The sequence below is a fragment of the Cornus florida genome, unplaced genomic scaffold (assembly GCF_030987335.1).
Source record: "Cornus florida cultivar Cherokee Brave unplaced genomic scaffold, ASM3098733v1 CherokeeBrave_3.0.0_Hap2_Chr08, whole genome shotgun sequence".
NCBI lineage: Eukaryota > Viridiplantae > Streptophyta > Magnoliopsida > Cornales > Cornaceae > Cornus > Cornus florida.
Genome location: NW_026775578.1, coordinates 95174359 through 95195572, shown reverse-complemented (window position 1 = coordinate 95195572; position 21214 = coordinate 95174359).

Here is a 21214-nt window from a genome sequence, read left to right as displayed (position 1 = left end):
TATTCTAAAAAATGACTACTTTGCCCCTAGGGCTTAATTGTTATCTTTCCAATCTCTTACTTCCGCACTTATCCCTTTGAGCTCTGTGACCTCATGGAAGATCATCTTAGGGTCTTAGAGGCGTGTTGTGCCTTGGGAGACTGTTGTCTTTTTTCTTGCTTCCGCATCTGGATCCGCTATCGTGTCAATCTTTGGTTAATCACAAGACGCGCTGGCCTAAAAACCAGGGTCGTCACATGGTTTTTGATGTTGTTTCTTCCATTGTTCATCTTTTCTCATTTTGGTTCTTTTTCGTTCACGGAGTTTTGTCTTTTGAGAGCGTCTGCGCGAATTCCACTTTTCCGGACCCGGCAAGACCCGTTCGGGACACTTTTAGGGTTTTTTCTATAAAGAGGTTTATATTTTTGTTGTCTTGCATGCTATTGATGCTTATACAACTTGTATGCATGCTTTTTTTCATAATCTAGAATTTAATTTAATTATTCTTTATGTTTAAGATTTAATTCTCATGATGGTACTCAACTTAAAATTAAATTGTGGCATGCTAGTAAATTAGGCCTTGGTATGTTTGTTAACATATATTAAATTAGGTTTATTTGAATAAGAATTGCAATTCTTATTTAATAATTTTCTTTTGTGAAAGTTTAATTCTCATGGTCGTACCTTGCATGGAATTAACTTGTGTTATGCTATTAAATTAAGTTTTGGCATATTCTTTAACATACTTTAATTTGAGAGCATTTGGATGAGTTTGAAAATCTAGAGATTTTGATTAAAAGAATTAATTAAAATCTATTTGATGGTTCGATTGGCCTAATTAAGATTTTGAATGAATATGTGTAAAGACCATGCTATGTTATTTAACATATATTAATTGGGAATCATTGATTGAAATTTGAAACCTAGAGAAATTAATTAGTTATTTAATTAATTTCCGTTTCTATGGCATTACTGATTTAATCATGTGTTTGACATTGGTAGTATGTTTAAATCATGATTTTAGACTTATAATGGATGCATGAGTTTACATTTTCAATATTAATTATATTGTTATAGCGTGTAACGAATCGCACTCTGAAGATTCGACATTGTCATCCTATAATAGTTGTGGATTTAGAGCATGTATTGTGTGGTTTCAACCTACTTGTACATAAAGGTAGTTTCGTGTATTATTTAATACGTATATAAGTTGTTAACTTATTTCTTTTAGAGTCACTTGGGATATTGTTATGACATGGCTAGAGTTTGGCTCTAGTGCGGCAGGTATGAGTTCTCTCCATTTGAGATAGTGCGCACTATGGTGGTCTTCCCAGCGGATTAATGCCCGGAATAACCGTTTTGATCTTGGTTCATTCCGAGACGTGATGTCCAAGTCTTCCACTATTTGTTTTCGCATTCAATTCCAAGTTGACAACCAATATTTAATTATGACTTGTGGTTTTGGTTATTGGCTATTTAATGTTGTTAAGTACATTTATGCATCATGATTTCTAATGAATCATTGCAGGTTTTTAATGTTGTTAAGTACATTTGTGCATTATGATTTTTAAGGAATCATCGCATGTTTTTAATGTTGTTAAGTACATTTGTGCATTATGATTTTTAAGGAATCATCGCATGTTTTTAAGGTTGTTAAGTACATTATACTTTAAATGTTCAAATGTAACATAGGAATGATCCTATAGGTTCATTTGGAACATAGACGTTAGGTGGAATGACCCACTTTAGTTGTTTTCATATTTTAGATTTCAAGTTGATAACTTTGAGAATCTACATCTTGTTGCTTTGTGTAGCATGTTCTTATGTTGTTTGGAATTGCATGAAGGATGTGATTTATTCTAGAATTGATCTAAGGTACCTTAAGATGCTCCCTGAGTCTCACCTTTGACATAGACGTTAGGTGGCATAACCTTTTGAATTGTTTCACATTAATGTGATAATCTTGTAAAACGTTAGGTCTTTGCATGCTCATCTCCTACGAGTAGCTTTATGTTGCTCACCCCAAAGTTATCGGGGTTATTTTTCAGGTACTGGAATCAAGGTTGAGATTCTCATTATGCTTAGACGATTTGTGGACTTGAAGGTTTCCATTCTTGTGAAGGTTTGCTTGAAACGCCACTTGTAGCCTTATATGTCAAAATATGTGTATTTGATTTTAAACATGTAATGTGTGCCTAATCACACCTTTTGACATTCATTTTATGTGTATGACATGAGGCCAAGGGCCATTAATTTTAAAAGTTCACAAGTATGTTTTAAACTTGTTCCGGATCATTTGGGATGCATGTATAGTCTTAAGGTTAGCCTTAAATTTGCATTCTGTTTTGTCGTTCAGCTGATATTTGCATTCTATTTTGTCGTTCGGCTGTTTTCTTGCCTTTAGTTTTGTCGTTCAGCTGATTTTTGCCATCTGTTTTGTCGTTTGGATGGGATTTGCCTTCTGTTTTGTCGTTTAGCTGATATTTGCCTTCTGTTTTGTCATTCGGCTGGGATTTTCCTTCTGTTTTGTCGTTCGGCTGATATTTGCCTTCTGTTTTGTCGTTCGGCTAATAAGAGCATCTGTTTCGTCGTTCAGCTGGTTGTTTCTATTTGTTTCGTCGTTCAACAGTCTGAACGCTTGACCCTTTCATCAGAGCGCCTGACCATGTAGGTCAGAACGCTTGACCATGCAAGTCCGAACGCTTGACTTTCATCAGAACGTTTGGCCATGTAGGTCAGAATGCCTGACCATGCAAGTCCGAACGCTTTATCCTTTCGTCAACATGTTTGGCCATGTTGGTCAGAACGACTGACTATGCAAGTCCGAACGCTTGATCCTTTTATTAGAATGTTTGGCCATGTTTGTCAGAACGCCTGACCATTCAAGTCCGAACGATTGATCCTTTCGTCAGAACGTTTGGCCATGTAGGTCAGAACTCCTGACCTTGCAAGTCTGAACGCTTGATCCTTTCGTCAGAGCACCTGACCATATGAGTGCCGAATGGGTGCTCAGCCTTAAATAGTGTCGAACGGGCATTCAGTGTTAAAGAGTGTTGAACGGGTGCTCGGTGCTTTGGCATTGGACAAGTGCTCGTCCATGCCTCAGAACCTTCCCTTTCTTTCACTTTGATCACCCTTCGTTTTCGCATTTCGGATCCGTTAACGGGTCATCTTTTGGTTATCACTGACGCACCAGGTTTATAAAACATGGGCCGTCACAAGTGGTATCAGAGCTCTTTGGTTTGAATACCTTAGATGATGGATTTTGGGAGCATATCACGTTTTTGTTGATTGACTTTGATATGTTTACATGCCTTTTGATAACATGTTTTGGTGTTGTAACATGTTTACGTGTTTCTTGATAACACGCTTGGTATTATGACATGTCTTTGTTCTTATATGCTTATGTGTTTAAAAGCATCCTTGTTTGACATGTATGCTTATTTGTTTAAGTGCTTAATTGTTTAAAGGGGCTTTCTTTGATTGCTTTAGCATGACCGTATGTTGCATACCTTGTCTTGCTTTGTGTTTCATGCATTCATAGTGTGCGTTGCTTTTGATCATAATAACTCGTGTTATTATTGATCTCGTTTCCTATCATGCATATAACATCACAGTCTTGACTCACAAAGAGTCTTTTTGTAACGGCCCAAGTTTTGTAAACCCAGTGCGTCAGTGATGACCAAAAGATGACCCTATAACGGATCCGAAATACGGAAGCGAAAGGTGAAACAACGGTTTCTAGAGATAGAATGCGTCTCTAAGACACCACTGTGACCCTCAATGAGGTCATGGAACCCAAAGGAAAACAAATGCGGAAGTGTCATTTCAAAAACGGACAAAAAGGAACCTAGGGGCAAAATGGTTATTTTACAAAAAAATGGGTTCAAGTGCTATCCAGCACACCATTGGGAAAACAATGAAAAACTAATCATGATGGACTCAAGAATTTCATTATTCGGATTTCGGACAAAGGAGAAACGACAAAACAAAGAAAAACAAGCAATAAAGCTAAAAAGGGTAAACTAGTAATTATCCAGAAATATCTGGGTGCAACCGAGCACACCGTTGGATAGACAATGAAAAATTATTCAATTTCAAAAAAAAAAAAAAATTCACTTGATTTGGAGTCTGGATGAGGGAGAAAAGTCAAAAACAAAATCGACGTCGCGGCAGCCCGACGAAGGCCGTGACAGCTACAGTTCCGTCAACCCACTACTACTACAACTGAGATTAAAAACGGGTATCTAAACGGACTTTTTTGGAAAAACTCAAAGAAGAAACCCCCCCCCCCCTAAAATTAAGTTTCCTACCCCGATTTCAGACGGAAACAAAAAAAATGCATTGTAAAATGCCCAGAATGCCCCCAAGAAAATCTGGTCAAGGGGGTAAAAATTTCTCCGAACTACTGCCCAAAGATAGGAAATAGGGTTTCGGGAGGTTCTTAAATTGCCTAAATTAAAAATACAATCTTAAAATACACCCACAAGACCCCCGGAAGTTTCAGATCGGTCGTCACACTTTTCAAAAAAAAGTCAATAAATAATACCAAGTACATTTGCACTAAAAATCTGCAAAACCTGACAGCAAGGATTTTTCGGACAAATCTGGATTTTTGAGGGCCAAGATGGCATTTTCTGGAAAAACACAAAGAAGAAAGCCCCCTCAAAATTGAGTTTTCTATGTGATTCTCGAAGAAAAATGAAAAAAACACATTGTCAAATACCCAAAATGCCCCTAGAACAGAATAGGGTAAAACTCCCTAAAAATGCTACTTAGAGTTTTTGTTTCATCAAGGATGGTGTTGTTTGCCAAAGTGAGTATGCAAGTGCATGCAATATGATAAAATAGATGTACCAACATGGCCTAAAGCCTTTTTACATTCCATTAACAAGTTTTAGCATACAAAGCCTCCATTTCTCACAAATAAGCTACAATGGCAATACTTGAGTTTTAGAGGAAACATACTTGTAACCTTTCAAGTTAATGGCCCTTGGCCTCATGTCATACATGTAAAATGAACACTTCCAAATGTACTTAGATACTTATTACAAAAAGGAAGCCATCTTAGCTTCTAAAATACCATACATCTATGGCATATAAAATATAACATCTAAAAGATAAAACATATTAAACAAGTGCATGTCCATATACAAAAATGCTTCAAGTACTCATGAGCCCCTATGGATGATGAGCATCCACAATTATTGTCTCCTTACCTGTAAAATAACCCACACAACTAGGGTGAGTAATCAAGTTACTCGTAAGATGTGGTGCATGCACATACCCTATAGTTTCAAGTATAATGTGAACCAAACATAGATCATCACAAGGGTGCATTCCATCTAATGTCTATGTTTTCAAGGTACTCTAAGGGATCATCTCAAGCTATACAAATATTTAAAATGACAACCACGTAGCATTTAAGTATACATGAACAAGTACACTAACCGCATTGAAACTAAAATCACCAAATCACAAGCTACAAGAAATCCATGATTTACAACTTGGAATATAATGCAAATCAAATAATGGAAAGACTAGGATATGTGGTCACGAGACCATACAAGTTATTTTGGATAATTACGACCCACAAGGTATTACCTAGTGCGCACTATGACTTAGGAGAATTCCTATCCTCCGTACTAGAGCCAAACCCTAGCCATCAACATCTCATATCCTTACAAGCTTCCAAAAATCAACAAGTTCATGACATCTATGCAATCTCAATGCATGAAACTACCTACCAAGCACAACCCATGTCTTAAGGTTACATGTCTAAAGTGGCAAGTTAATGATATTACACATCATGTTATATCAATTTACTATCAATATAGGCCATAATTGCAAATCATGAAATATAGTAATCTACCTACAAGTAATTATAAGTGCCACACACAAGATTTTCATACTAAGCTTTCCATGAAATCTATATTACTTAACATCATAAATGTAATCTCAAGACATCCATAACAAAACCTTAATGGAATCATAAGTATTAGGCAATTTATTAGACAATAGCCTAGCTATATAATTTAATAGTCACATACATGCTTTAATCCACAAATCCTAAGTCAAGCATATAAAATCTTTATTTACATGCTAGTACAAGAATTTAAAAAGGCATGTAATCAATATATATTATGCTCCAATATATATATAACCCAAAGAAGATAAACGTACAACCACCCCTACCTCAATAGAGAATTGAATCTCTATAATCCAAGCAACCAAACTCAAAATGGAAAACAAGTTTAGGGTTAATGAAGAGGGGAGTGAGAGGACGCTTTTATCTTCCAAGGTTTTATGTCTAAGGTGAGTGGAAGGAGGCCAAAATGAAGAAGAAAGCTATTAGCCAAGCTTTTTTCCAATGGTGGCTAGGTTATGGTTCTTGAAGACAAGTGAAAATAAAAATGATAAAGTCTAAAATGGTGAGTGGAAGGGCTAGAAATCCTTCACTCACTATGTGTTCTTACACTACTTCTCACACACACACAATGCAAGACTAAATGGTGAACATACACTTGTCATGAATCTATGGTTCATTCCTAGGCTTAATCTCAAGCCTACACTTGTCACCGTCCTATGTAAACTTCCAAGACTTAATATTGAATCTACACTTGTCAACTATCCATGCCAACAAGTGTACCAATCCTAGGCCAACAAGTGGGTGAATCTCCACCCTCCACATGTCATCATCCAAGGCATCAAAGTGTTTCCACACAAATGTCAACAAGTGGACCAATGAGAGTGTGACACTTGTCACACTTTTCGAAAATTACAGACAAGTCCTTTTTGAAAATATCTTCTAAATTAAATTACAAAATGGTCCCTAAGACGAAAAATAATTACTTTGCATAATTACACTAAAACCCCTCAAGTTTAGGTTAATTACCAAAAAGTCATGCTTTCATGCACTTTACAAGAAAAGTAAACATCCAATATGTTTTTCTACAAAAGTAAAAATGTAAATATCATAGAAATGAAATATCATGGATATATGCCAAGCCGGAATCAAATCCGAGCACAAAAAGTGAGGTTAAGTAAGGAAAAATGAAAAACGACTAAAGAACGAAAAAGGGAAAAGACGGAAAAATGAATAGTGTCGAAAAATAAAAAATGTGGAAATAACTCGGTCTTCAAAGGAAGTTGTCAATCCAAAGGAAAGAGTCTTAGAAACCATTTTTGAGCACTCGAGATGACACTAAGAGGCGGGAAATCGAACCCGAAAAGGAAAAAACAATGGAAAAAATTTATCTGCAAAATTTGAAGAAATGGAAAGAAATGAAAATAACCAGGTCATTACAACCTTCCCACCTTAAAGGGATTTTATCCCTGAAATCCAGCCCCAAGAAACTAAAGGCGAAACCAGGATAACTACGGAGTACATCTCCGAGTACCCCACACAACATGCTACAAAAGCAATCCTAAAGCTGAAAGACAACGTACAAACCAATGTCATTCGCACCCACGTGCTTACGACAGGACAACCTCTCAAAAGGAAATTGACCACACGGTCACACGACAAGTCAAAAGTCACACACACAGAACCCAAGGTTGGACAAAGGAACTGAAGACAACAACCATAAGCATTCCTCCTGATGAACCATCATACCGATCCAAAAAACCACCAAAAGAACTCCAAGATAACCACGTATCAAATCAGGGTACAGAACAAAGACAATGTGGCAGTACGAATAGTGACCATAACCCACCCACACTTACTCGTCAGTAAGGTAGCATGACGGTACTGGGTACTAATTTATGACCTGCCTCCCACTAGGTCTACCCATGAAACCTCTTGATATAAATGACATCAATGTCGGGAAAAGATCATCACCAAATGCATTACGGAAACCAGGCATCGTGTGAGAGTTGGGGTAGCTAATCCCAAAACTCTGACAATAATGTCATAGGCACCGCTACGTTTAAGGTCTTAAATCCTTAATACAACAAAACCAACAACTCCAATGTCTCAAAACACTCCTATTAACAACATCAATCAAAAATCCAAAGCCTGCCAAATAAATCAACACCACCATAAATCAAAACGAACCTCAATGCAAGACATTTCATCGAAAGTCCTACATATCTCCCTGAAACAGATCAACTACAAAACTACACCGAAATTAAACATCAGATCCACATCCTTATCATGGATAACTAAGTCCTCGAAAAATAAGTCCACCACGTGGCATACACATCAAAATTCTGACAACCATGGTCATAAAAAGAAAGTCTCTAAAAACCGTGCTTGGCAATACTAGGCTAAATCAAAATTCCTCAATTCCATTCCATACCCAATCACTGGAATTATAATTCCTCAAAATGATGCCTAGCCATAACTAGGATGAGAAAACTTCACAAACAAGCCAAATCCAACTGCGATCCTTCAAAACCTCTCCTAAGGGTCAACCACATCCAGGTCTCCAAAATCGAAACAAGTCTCCAAAAGACATTCTCGAAAGAGCATCGAGCACACCTCACGAATCAAAAAAATCCTCAATAATATGGACACAAGTCCTTGTAAAATGATCTCACACAAATCAACTCACCCTGAGCACCATAACTCCGTCAACAAACACGGTAAAAACTCCCCAAGGGAAGACACGAAAGAAAGAAAACCACCAGTCCTAAGAAGGACAACACCACAACTCCACCTCTGAAACAAAAGACAACAAAGTCAAAGGCTTCACCCCCTACTTGGAAGTAAGTCGACCAAAATCCACCAAACCCTCACCAAGGACTCAAGACAACTACGGTGATCCGCACGGACCAACCAACCCCAAAACTATGCACGAGGCGACGAAGATAAAAGACAACCAAGAAAAAGAAGAGGAACCCTATCCCCCCACGAGTGTTAACACAACGAACACAAAAATGGAGCGTTCTTCCCACCTTAGGGAAGCGGACAGCTCAAAACAAAACAAATGTGAAAACTCCTCCACAAGGAATCTCACAATGGAACCATTACAAAAACCCACATACACACTAAGTGCGACCGGATGAAACAAAAGGGAAAACTAAACATGAAAGTCATGCATATGACAAGGAATGCAACTACCAAGTAAGCAGATCTACTCACATAGATAAAATCAAAGGTACATATAACATGTCTCCACGTAACGCAAAAACATATTATTAAAGCATAGTAACAACATGGCATCTCTAAGCATGTAAACAAGGCATGCTAATGTCATACAACAAGAAAACAAATGTGGATAGACCTCCACCTACTCATGCATTACAATAACATAAATCATACTACTAACATGGTAGTAAAAAAACTGTAGAAGATAAGATGATGCAATAATGAACCCTATGGACATCGTGTCCTAGAGTGTCTAGGTAAAAGGAAAATAAGTCCTAGCTATAATCTGACTCCAAAAACCAATATGACAGTAGCCTGTCTCAAAACAAACGTAAGCCCTCACCATAATGGTAAGACTCTAACAATCCATCTCCAAATCTAAAGGTGACACTATGAGTGACACAACAATGCAATGCTCTCACCAACCTAAAACATTGATCAATCGACTCGACCACAAAAGCGTCATCATACAAGGAGAACTCAAAGAAAATGGCAACTATAGCCACACTATCAACAGCCAAATCAATCTCAAGAATCATCCCTAAAACAACCATCAAACACTGACCAAAAGGTCTACGTCTATCAAAACAAAAACCAACGCTGATCCCATCCGAACTGTACTCGTAGCTAGCTAGTACGGTAGCATGACAATGTCATGCACCCGCCCACAAACATACCCACCCACGAAAATTGCAATCTCAGAGGAACCTTCCAAAATAACCAAGGATCCGAAGAGGTCCACAACTTCATCATGGCCCAAAACCAACAAATCCAGCACTACGGTTACGCCTAATGGCTCACCCCACGAGAGCCTAAACAAAAGGTGACCATGCACCTATCCAAAGCCAACGCTAGGTCAACAACGACCTAAACTACCATGAAACCAAACTGACAATTGCTAACAACATCTAAGAAGAGTGCCTAAACAAAACCAAAACACACCAAAAACTCACCAAACAACCCAACGTCGAGTCAAACATCCGTGACTAATCCCAAGTCCTATCAAATACGCAAAACAATATGCATATACAAATCTAACCTAGCATAAATCATATTTCATGCTTCTTATACTAGAATAAAATCATGCTTTAACCAAAGGATATACTACATATATCACCTAGGCACATAAACATGTTATCAAACCAAAACATACTATCATAAAGCATATAAACAAATAGAGCATGGCAACACAAGCATGATATGCACCCAAAACCCGTCATCCAAGGTATTCAAACCTAGGAGCTCTGATACCACTTATGACGGCCCAAGTTTTGTATACCCGGTGCATCAGTGATGACCAAAAGATGACCCCGATAACGGATCCAAAATGCGGAAGCGAAAGGTGAAACAATGGTCTCTAGAGATAGAATGCATCTCTAACACACCAATGTGACCCTCAATGAGGTCATGGAACCCAAAGGAAAACAAATGCGGAAGTGTCGTTTCAAAAACGGACAAAAAGGAACCTAGGGGCGAAATGGTCATTTTGCAAAAAAATGGATTCGAGGGCTATCGAGCACACCACTGGGAAGACAATGAAAAACTAATCATGATGGACTCAAGAATTTCATTATTCGGATTCCGGACCAAGGAGAAACGACAAAACAAAGAAAAACTAAAAAGGGTAAACTGGTAATTATCCAGAAATATCTGGGTGCAACCGAGCACACCGTTGGATAGACAATGAAAAATTAATCAATTTCAAATAAAAATTCACCTGATTTGGAGTCCGGATGAGGGAGAAAAGTTAAAAACAAAATCGACGTCGCGGCGGCCCGACGAAGGCCGTGACAGCTACAGTGCCGTCAACCCACTACTGCTGCAACTGAGAGTAAATACGGGCATCTAAACGGACTTTTCTGGAAAAACACAAAGAAGGAACCCCCCCTGAAATCAAGTTTCCTACCCCACATGAGAACGAAAACAAAAAAAATGCATTGTAAAATGCCCAGAATGCCCCCAAGAAAATCTGGTCAAGGGGGTAAAAATTTCTCCGAACTACTACCCAAAGAAAGGAAATAGGGCTTCGGGAGGTTTTTAAATTGCATAAATTGAAAATACAATCTTAAAATACACCCACAAGACCCCCGGAAGTTTCAGATCGGTTGTCATACTTTTCAAAAAAAAGTCGATGAATAAGTACCAAGTACATTTGCACTAAAAATCTGCCAAACCTGGCAGCAAGGATTTTTCGGACAAATCTGGATTTTTGAGGGCCAAGATGGCATTTTTTGGAAAAACACAAAGAAGAAACCCCCCTCAAACTTGAGTTTTCTATGTGACTCATGAGGAAAAATGTAAAAAACATATTTTTAAATACCCGAAATACCCTTGGAATAGAATAGGGTAAAACTCCCTAAAAATGCTGCTTAGAGTTTTTGTTTCATCAAGGATGGTGTTGTTTGCCAAAGTGAGTATGCAAGTGCATGCAATATGATAAAATAGATGTACCAACATGGCCTAAAGCCTTTTTACATTCCATTAACAAGTTTTAGCATACAAAGCCTCCATTTCTCACAAATAAGCTACAATGGCAATACTTGAGTTTTAGAGGAAACATACTTGTAACCTTTCAAGTTAATGGCCCTTGGCCTCATGTCATACATGTAAAATGAACACTTCCAAATGTACTTAGATACTTATTACAAAAAGGAAGCCATCTTAGCTTCTAAAATACCATACATCCATGGCATACAAAATATAACATCTAAAAGATAAAACATGCTAAACAAGTGCATGTCCATATATAAAAATGCTTCAAGTACTCATGAGCCCCTATGGATGATGAGCATCCACAATTATTGTCTCCTTAGCTGTAAAATAACCCACACAACTAGGGTGAGTAATCAAGTTACTCGTAGGATGTGGGGCATGCGCATACCCTATAGTTTCAAGTATAATGTGAACCAAACATAGATCATCACAAGGGTACATTCCACCTAATGTCTATGTTTTCAAGGTACTCTAAAGGATCATCTCAAGCTATACAAATATTTGAAATGACAACCACGTAGCATTCAAGTATACATGAACAAGTACACTAACCGCATTGAAACTAAAATCACCAAATCACAAGCTACAAGAAATCTATGATTTACAACTTGGAATATAATGCAAATCAAATAATGGAAAGACTATGATATGTGGCCACGAGACCATACAAGTTATTTTGGGTAATTACGACCTACAAGGTACTACCTAGTGCACACTATGACTTAGGAGAATTCCTATCCTCCGTACTAGAGCCAAACCCTAGCCATCAACATCTCATATCCTTACAAGCTTCCAAAAATCAACAAGTTCATGACATCTATGCAATCTCAATGCATGAAACTACCTACCAAGCACAACCCATGTCTTAAGGTTACATGTCTAAAGTGGCAAGTTAATGATATTACACATCATGTTATATCAATTTACTATCAATATAGGCCATAATTGCAAATCATGAAATATAGTAATCTACCTACAAGTAATTATAAGTGCCACACACAAAATTTTCATACTAAGCTTTCAATGAAATCTATATTACTTAACATCATAAATGTAATGTCAAGATATCCATAATAAAACCTCAATAGAATCATAAGTATTAGGCAATTTATTAGACAATAGCCTACCTATACAATTTAATAGTCACATACATGCTTTAATCCACAAATCCTAAGTCAAGCAAATAAAATCTTTATTTACATGCTAGTACAAAAATTTAAAAAGGCATGTAATCAATATATATTAAGCTCCAATACATATAAAACCCAAAGAAGATAAACATACAACCACCCCTACCTCAATAGAGAATTGAATCTCTATAATCCAAGCAACCTGATCGGTTGTCAATTATACATCAACCTTTGCAATAGAATAAATCACTGTAAAATAGGGTTATTGGTCGGGTAAGTCGAACCATTGGGACTGCTAGTTTATGGCAACTTAAGTGTCTAGAGTCATTTTTAGAATGATAAAGGAGGTTATAGAGGATTTGTTGGATTGTCACTGAGATTATGAATTGAAAAGTGCATAAAACATTAATGCTAAGAAGTAGAGAGGCAAAGACAATTAAAATGGGAACTAGGGAAGTGAATCCACTACCCATCTATAAGCATAATAGGACATGATTTACTTGGGGAAATATATATATATATATATATATATATATATATATATATATATATATTACCACAAAATGCAACAACATAGCATTGACACATTATCTTCAAGAAATATATGAAAATAAGATACAAGAATAATCTATCAAAGCTTACATGTTTTGGTTACCTAAACTAGGATGCAACCTTAGACATAATCACCAAGCCATAGATTATCAAGCCCTTAATCTCATAATAAGAGCACATGAATTAGAAATCAATAAGAATCTATCAAAGGAAAGCCCTAAGCAATAGATTATCCAAATTCCTAAATGTCATGCCAATAAAATCACTTCCATGAACTCATCTCCATTGTCACTATGAAAATGTAGCAATATAATCATGAGAGAAAAACAATCCAAGATAAGATATTTAACTCGAAATGACCATTTATAGATAATGAAATTCATTACATCAAATAAAGGGCTCTAGTTCATGGAAAAGTCACATATATACATTATACCCCAAATAGAAATCAAAACAAAGCAATGCTTACAAAATGAGGCTTCATCACCTCCCTAGATAGGGAGTTAGTTACCCATGAAGACTAAGAATGAAGGAGAATATGAAAAATCCCTCTCCATTTCCACACCTTAAGCTCAAGAACACCTCTTTCCCTCTCTAACACTTAACCTTTTCTAAAATTTTAGATATGAGATATGAGATGTGTGCCTCCTCTTTATTTTAACCAAAACCTACTCACCATATGTAATACCCCTAATTTTTGAAAGGATAGTCTCGGTAATTTGTTTAATTGTTTTCTGTTTATTAATTATTTTTGGTTCATTAATTTGTTTAATTGTTTTCTGTTCAGTGTTATTTGAATTAATTAGTTAGTTTATTTGTTTTCTTTGGGTTAATTAATTATTTGCATTCTTTACATGAATTGGAATTTTTATTTGTTTCTTTAATTGAATTGGTAGTTAACTTGGAATTTGTTATTGTTAAATTAGTAATTACATGTTTTAATTTGTGACTAGGTAAAAAAAAAAAGTGTGGTTAGGGTTTTAGTTCTGTTTAGGTTTAGGGTTATTTAAGGAGCCGACAAGGTTTATAACCTAGGTTGAGTTTATGGGCCTCGTTTCAGACGATAGGTATAATTGGACTTAGGGTTTTGGTTGCCTATAAATACATAAGAAAAGTCTGCTTAGGGAACAAAATAATACAACCAAAACACGTCTGTGGAATTAGAGACGAGGAACGGAGGAAGTTGCAGTAGGAGTCGCCGGAGATTGTAGAAGACAACGTAGAGATTTTAACAAAATTCTCAAAAGGCAAGTTCTAACCTTACTCTCTCCCTTATACTAGTGTTCTTTGCATACTCAATGGTTCCAGGATGAATTACAGGTTTAAAAATAAAAGACGTTGTCTGTGTCATGATTAGAGTGTAACTGAAACTGAATTTGGTTTAAAACTTGTAAACTGTTTAACTTTGAACTGTCTTATTTAATTCTTGGTTTAATCCATATTAGTAGCATAATAAGGACTGAGTTAAGGACTGGAATCCTCTAGGATTAATTGAAACTCTCTGAAACCTTCTACTGTGAAGTGTCAGAGGCGTAAACGGCGACCGGAGAGGAGAACACGAAGAAGAGGAGGGGGAGAGCCGGCTCCTATTGGATTGGAGCCGGCTCCCCTTGGACTGGAGGCGGCTCCAATGGTCTAGGAGCCGGCTCCAGGGCCATTGGAGGCGGCTCCAATATTCTGGAGCCGGCTCCCGGTTGTTTATGCGTGAGTTTTGATTCTGTGGGTTGTTTTTCCAAATTTTTTTCAGTGATTAGGCTTCCTAGTGATTGTTTTAATGTGTTTATTGGTGAATGAATACTGTAATGGGTGATTTAGGAGTGGTCTAGGGTAAACATAAATATGCAAAGACCAGATTATATAAAATTGGACACAAAGCGTTAACCATTAGGATTACATGGAGTTAGGTCTTGTAGACTGTGTAGATTTGGAGTTTCTAATTTCTTAATTATATTAGAAATTTTCTGTGAGAGCTTGTCCACTCGAATTATATGTTCATGACAATAGAAACTATGCTAAAAATTTATATTTCACTGAAAATTAGTTGATGATTAAATTTAACGGTTGGTGCGGCAAGTTGTTGGACAGGAAACGATAAGTATAATAGATTACTTATATTTATTCTGCATGCTATGGATGTGAGTGGGAAAATATCTATTTAGGCTCTGTTAATTCTATGGAAACTGGGAATAGGTTATCATTATAAAGAAAGCCCTGTATGATCAAATTATGGATTCTGAATTGGCTTTCTTAAGCATGTTTGTTAATCTGTTCTAACATGTTTAGTTTGGATTGTTGGTATTGACATTTATATGGTCATTATTTTGTCAACTGTGCATGTAAATAAGCATGTTGATTATCTATTTCAAGATGCATAGTAAGGAGTAGTTGACATTGATATTTATATTTTCAATGTGAATCAATTATTGGTATTTTTAAGAATGGTTGCTAATGCATTCTATTATGTTTAGTATGGAATTGTTGATATTGTTGTTATAATTATCAATGCTTTATCAACTATTGGACGGATTGGATTGTATGTATCGGTATGGGACGGTGACATACTGGGTTGGATTAGCTTAAATTGCTAAGTCCTACCTATTTTGGAGTAAGGGCACGGGTTATAAACTACAATCCTCCTTATATATATAAGTCGGTACGGTTGACTACGCCGAGTGACTTACTGGATTTCTGGTGGATGGATAGAAACGGAGTTTAGATATATTTTTATGTTACCGTGTCATGAGCTTGAGTCTCAGGGTCGACGGTTAGGGTGCGTATATGCAGTTGGATGTGTAGCTGACTGTGAAGGTTGAGGTATACCCTGTTTAGGTTTAGGTACTCATACCCACTCAGGTGCGTATTGTGTGATGCCTTCTATCCAGGTTGAGACCCCCTTCATGGCCTAGCGAGAGTCCAGTAGTGTGGATATATTTATGTACGGATTATTAGTTATTGTTGAACTATTTAGTATGTACATGCGTATCGAGTCTCTGCTTGGATTGTAGTAGGTTAGAACTTGTTCGTGGGCCTGACCCACCCCTATTTTTCAGGTGTACGTCAGTTCCAGGCTTGAGCTTGTTCGTGCAGAGCAGAGACGATCTTCCATTCTACCGAAGATGTAGGGTTCTTTCCAGATCTTGGATTTGGGTTTTATCTTTTATTTTACTTTCATTTAGTGTAAGACTTTTATTAGGGGTCCACTAGAGATGGATTCCCGAGTTGTTCAAATTATGGATATTTGGTTTATCAAATTTAAGTATTTAATTATTTAAGGATTATCTTTTAGTTTCTTTCCAGCTTTAAACTTTCATTTCTTAATTCATTTTGTATTCTGTGTTCGCTATAAAATATTAATTGTTTGATACTCCCTCGGGTTTGGGCCTGGGCCTGATCAACCCGTGTCTCGGATCCGAGGGGTATCACAGTTGGTATCAGAGCACTCCAGGTTCAAGTGTCTCTAGGATGTTGTCATATTAAGTCTTCCGCGTAGCGTTCTCTTGAATAGAGCTTAAGTTAGGATTCATTGTATTCCTTATGGTTCATATAGAAATAGTACTGATGTCTGTCTTTTCGTGTTAACAGATGGTTAACGCTAGAAATGGACAGAACATGCAAGGAACTAGGAAGGAAAGGAGAGCGGCACGTAGGCAACAATATCTCCTACAGCGTCAGCAAATGGAAGAAGAGCAGCAAATGCCAGGGTTTCAGGAGGAGCAGGAGGAAGTTCAACAGACTCAGGGTCAGGACAGAGATCCAGAGATTCCTCCTCACCTCAATGACCTCGTTGCTCGGGCTATAGAGGCTGGGGTAACAGCTGCACTCCGAAACCAACCACAGGTTCAGCAGGCACCTGTACCAGCACCAATGGTTCAGACGGATTCTTGGGGAAAGGCTAGGAGCGCTTTCACAAAGGGGAGTCCACCTGTGTTCTCAGGCTCAACCGATGCGAGAGCAGCTCACCAGTGGAAGCAGGACATTGAGCGTCATCTTCGTTTGGTTCAGTGCACGGAGGTTCAGAAGCAGATGCTTGCTACTTTCAAGTTAGTTGGGGATGCACTACAGTGGTGGGAGTCAGTTACCACCTCAGAGGAGAGGATGACATTGTCTTATGATGAGTTCAGTGCTCGCTTTGATGAGAAATATTTTCCCTATGCAGTCAGGGCAGCTATGAAGACCGAGTTTCTAAGTCTGCAGCAGGGAAACATGACAGTGGCGGAGTATGAGCAGCAGTTCACACGCTTGTCTCTCTTTGCACCGGAGGAGGTGGATACAGAGGAAAAGAAGCGCAACAGTTTTGTCAAGGGACTGATGTGGTCTATCAAGAGAGCTATTACAGGTAGTCCAGCTTATACTACCTATGCTCAGGTGGTAGACGCCGCTCTACAACAGTATCAGTTGACTGTGGACATCAGACAGGCTCGTGGTGAGAAGCGAGGAGATAAAGACTCTACTAATCAGTCAGCTGAAAAGGGGAATGGCAATGGTCACCGGCAGAATGACAAAGGCAAATTCCAAGGGCAACAGCCTTGGAAGAAGCACAAGGGTGGTTCAGATGCTCATCGGAATGGGGCACCTATTCAGAGGCAACAGAATGGGGGACCACAGGCAGGACAGGGTCAGCCACAGGCTAACCGACAGAGGAGGCCATTTGGTACTTTCCAGGGTAGTTGTTACACTTGTGGAGAGTATCGTCATACCACTAGGCAGTGTCCTAAAGCAGGACAGGGACAGGGACAGAGACAGTATGTGCAGCAGGGACAGAGGGGGCCAGTGCCTCTACCCGCTCCACAGGTTCCACGGATTCAGGGACCGACACATCTGCCTTTACCGGCACCGCCGCAAACTCAGGGACAGGCGCCACAGCAGTTGCATTATGGCAGGGTGTATAACCCCAAGCCACAGGATGTTCAGGCACCTCAGACTATTGAGGGTAAGTTTCCTATTCATGGTTTACATGGACGTGTTTTATTTGATACGGGTGCTACACACTCATTTGTAGTTAGGACTTTTGTTGCTTTATCTGGGATGAGGACGAGGGTATGCACTAGACCTCAGGGTATTTCTACACCATTGGGTGATACAGCTATTATACATGAGAGTGATGGGCCTGTGACACTAGATATTGGCAGACTCAGATTTCTAGCCAATTTATTGGTCCTGGACTTGCACACTTATGACGTGATACTTGGGATGGATTGGTTGTCTCACTACCATGCCCAAGTTGATTGTTTTGATAGATCTATTATTTTTACCATACCTGGTCAGGATATGTACGTAGTAGCTATGCCACGTTCTAAAGGAGGCGGAAGCACCTATTTGTTCCATGTGGAGGAGGAAAAGGATGAGGGGATTACTGTGTCATTGGATAACATACCAATTGTACAGGATTTCCCGGATGTATTTCAGGAGATTCCAGGGTTGCCACCTAGTCGCGAGATCGATTTTGTGATAGACTTAGCTCCAGGCACTGCGCCTATTGCTAGGGCACCCTATAGGATGGCACCGGTGGAGATGAGAGAGCTGAGGGATCAGATTCAGCAGTTACTCAGCCAGGGTTTTATTCGTAGGAGTACATCACCTTGGGGAGCACCAGTTCTGTTTGTGAAGAAGAAGGATGGTTCGCTTCGTCTGTGTATAGATTACAGGGAGTTGAACAAGGTTACGATTCGTAACAAGTATCCTTTGCCCAGGATTGATGACTTATTTGATCAGTTAAGGGGAGCCACATACTTCTCCAAGATTGATCTGCGTTCTGGGTATCATCAGCTGAGGGTTAGGGAGCAGGATGTTCCTAAGACAGCGTTTCTCACGAGATATGGTTCTTATGAGTTTCGTGTTATGCCGTTTGGGACGACTAATGCACCTGCAGTGTTCATGGACTTAATGAATAGAGTCTTCCGGGCTTATTTGGATCAATTTGTTATTGTCTTTATTGATGACATCTTGATCTATTCTCGGTCGGAGGACGATCATGCTAGACATCTTCGCATAGTCTTGCAGACGCTTCGTGAACACCAGTTGTATGCCAAGTTCGAGAAGTGTGAATTTTGGCAGCGGGAGGTGAAATTTCTGGGTCACGTGGTGTCAGAAAAGGGGATCGCAGTGGATCCGGCCAAGGTTTCGGCGGTGGTTGAGTGGGGACAGCCTACATCACCTACAGAGATTCGGAGTTTTCTCGGTCTGGCAGGATATTACAGGAGATTCATCCAGGGGTTCTCCAAGATAGCAGGACCACTCACTCATCTGACCAAGAAGGGTGTACAGTTCGTGTGGGATGAACACTGTCAGCGGGCTTTTGATGAGCTGAAAAGGAAGTTGACTTCTGCACCGGTTCTGGCTACTCCGCAAAGCGGGATAGAGTATCTTGTTTACACGGATGCATCGTTGCAGGGTCTTGGATGTGTATTGATGCAGGAGGAGCGACCGATTTCTTATGGATCTCGGAAACTTAAGCCTCATGAGCTTAATTATCCGACACATGATTTGGAATTGGCAGCGGTGGTCTTTGCCTTGCGTATTTGGAGGCATTATCTGTTGGGTGAGTCTTTCAGATTATTCAGTGATCACAAGAGTCTGCAGTACTTGTTCACTCAGCGGGAGCTGAATATGAGACAGCGCAGATGGTTGGAGTTTGTAAAAGACTATCATTTTTCTATACAGTACCATCCAGGGAAAGCGAATGTGGTGGCGGATGCACTCAGTCGCCGACCTGTTGGTAGTCTTTCTGCTCTATTCACTACTGAGTGGAATGCTTTGAAGAATGTAGATGAGTTGTCAGATGCTTTTATGGCTTGCATGGTGGTTACACCTTCCATCATTCGCAAGGTTTTACAAGCACAACTCACTGATCAGCAATGTGTCGACAAGGTCACAGGGATAGCTTCCGGAGAGGTTCCATTCTACCATGTTGGGGCTGATGGAGGTTTAAGGTACAAGGGACGGCTAGTGGTACCTTCTGCTGATAATTTGAGGAAGGATGTGATGACTGAGACTCATCACTCTGAGTTCTCTGTTCATCCAGGAGGCGATAAGATGTATCAAGATATGAAGCGGCAGTTTTGGTGGGCAGGTATGAAGAGGGACATTGCTCTTTTTGTTTCTCAGTGTAGTACTTGTCAGATGGTTAAGATTGATCATCAGAGGCCGCCAGGAGCTCTACAGTCACTACCAATTCCAGAGTGGAAATGGGAGAGCATATCTATGGATTTTGTGGAAGGGTTGCCAAATTCTTTCAAGGGGCATAATTCCATATGGGTCATTGTGGATAGGTTGACCAAGTCAGCTCATTTCTTGCCTATTTGCACTGACTACACTTCGGAGCAGTTGGCGAGGCTTTACATTTCAGAGATTGTGAAGCTACATGGCATTCCATTGTCTATTATATCGGACAGGGATTCGACCTTTGTATCTGGATTTTGGAAGAGTTTTCAGCAGGCTTTAGGTACGGAGTTACACCTTAGTACTGCTTACCATCCTCAGACTGACGGACAGACTGAGAGGGTGAATCAGATTATGGAAGATATGCTTCGGTCGTGTGTTCTGGATTTCAAGGGCCACTGGGAGGAATATTTGCCACTTGTGGAGTTTGCTTATAACAATAGTTTCCAGAAGACTATTGGGATGGCACCTTTTGAGGCGTTATACGGTCGACCGTGTCGATCACCTGTTTGTTGGATGGAGGTTGGAGAGAATCGATTCTTAGGTCCTGAGTTCATCAAGGATACCTCTGAAAAGATTGCTCTTATTCGAGATCGCATGCGTACTGCCCAAAGTAGGCAGAAGAGCTATGCTGATCGTCGCACTCGTGTTTTGGAGTTTCAGGTTGGGGATCAGGTTCTTCTTAAAGTATCTCCTATGAAGGGTGTTATGCGTTTTGGGAAGAAAGGGAAGTTGTCTCCGCGGTTTGTCGGTCCATTCATGATTACGGATCGCGTTGGAGCTGTCGCTTATCGGTTGGCACTTCCAGATA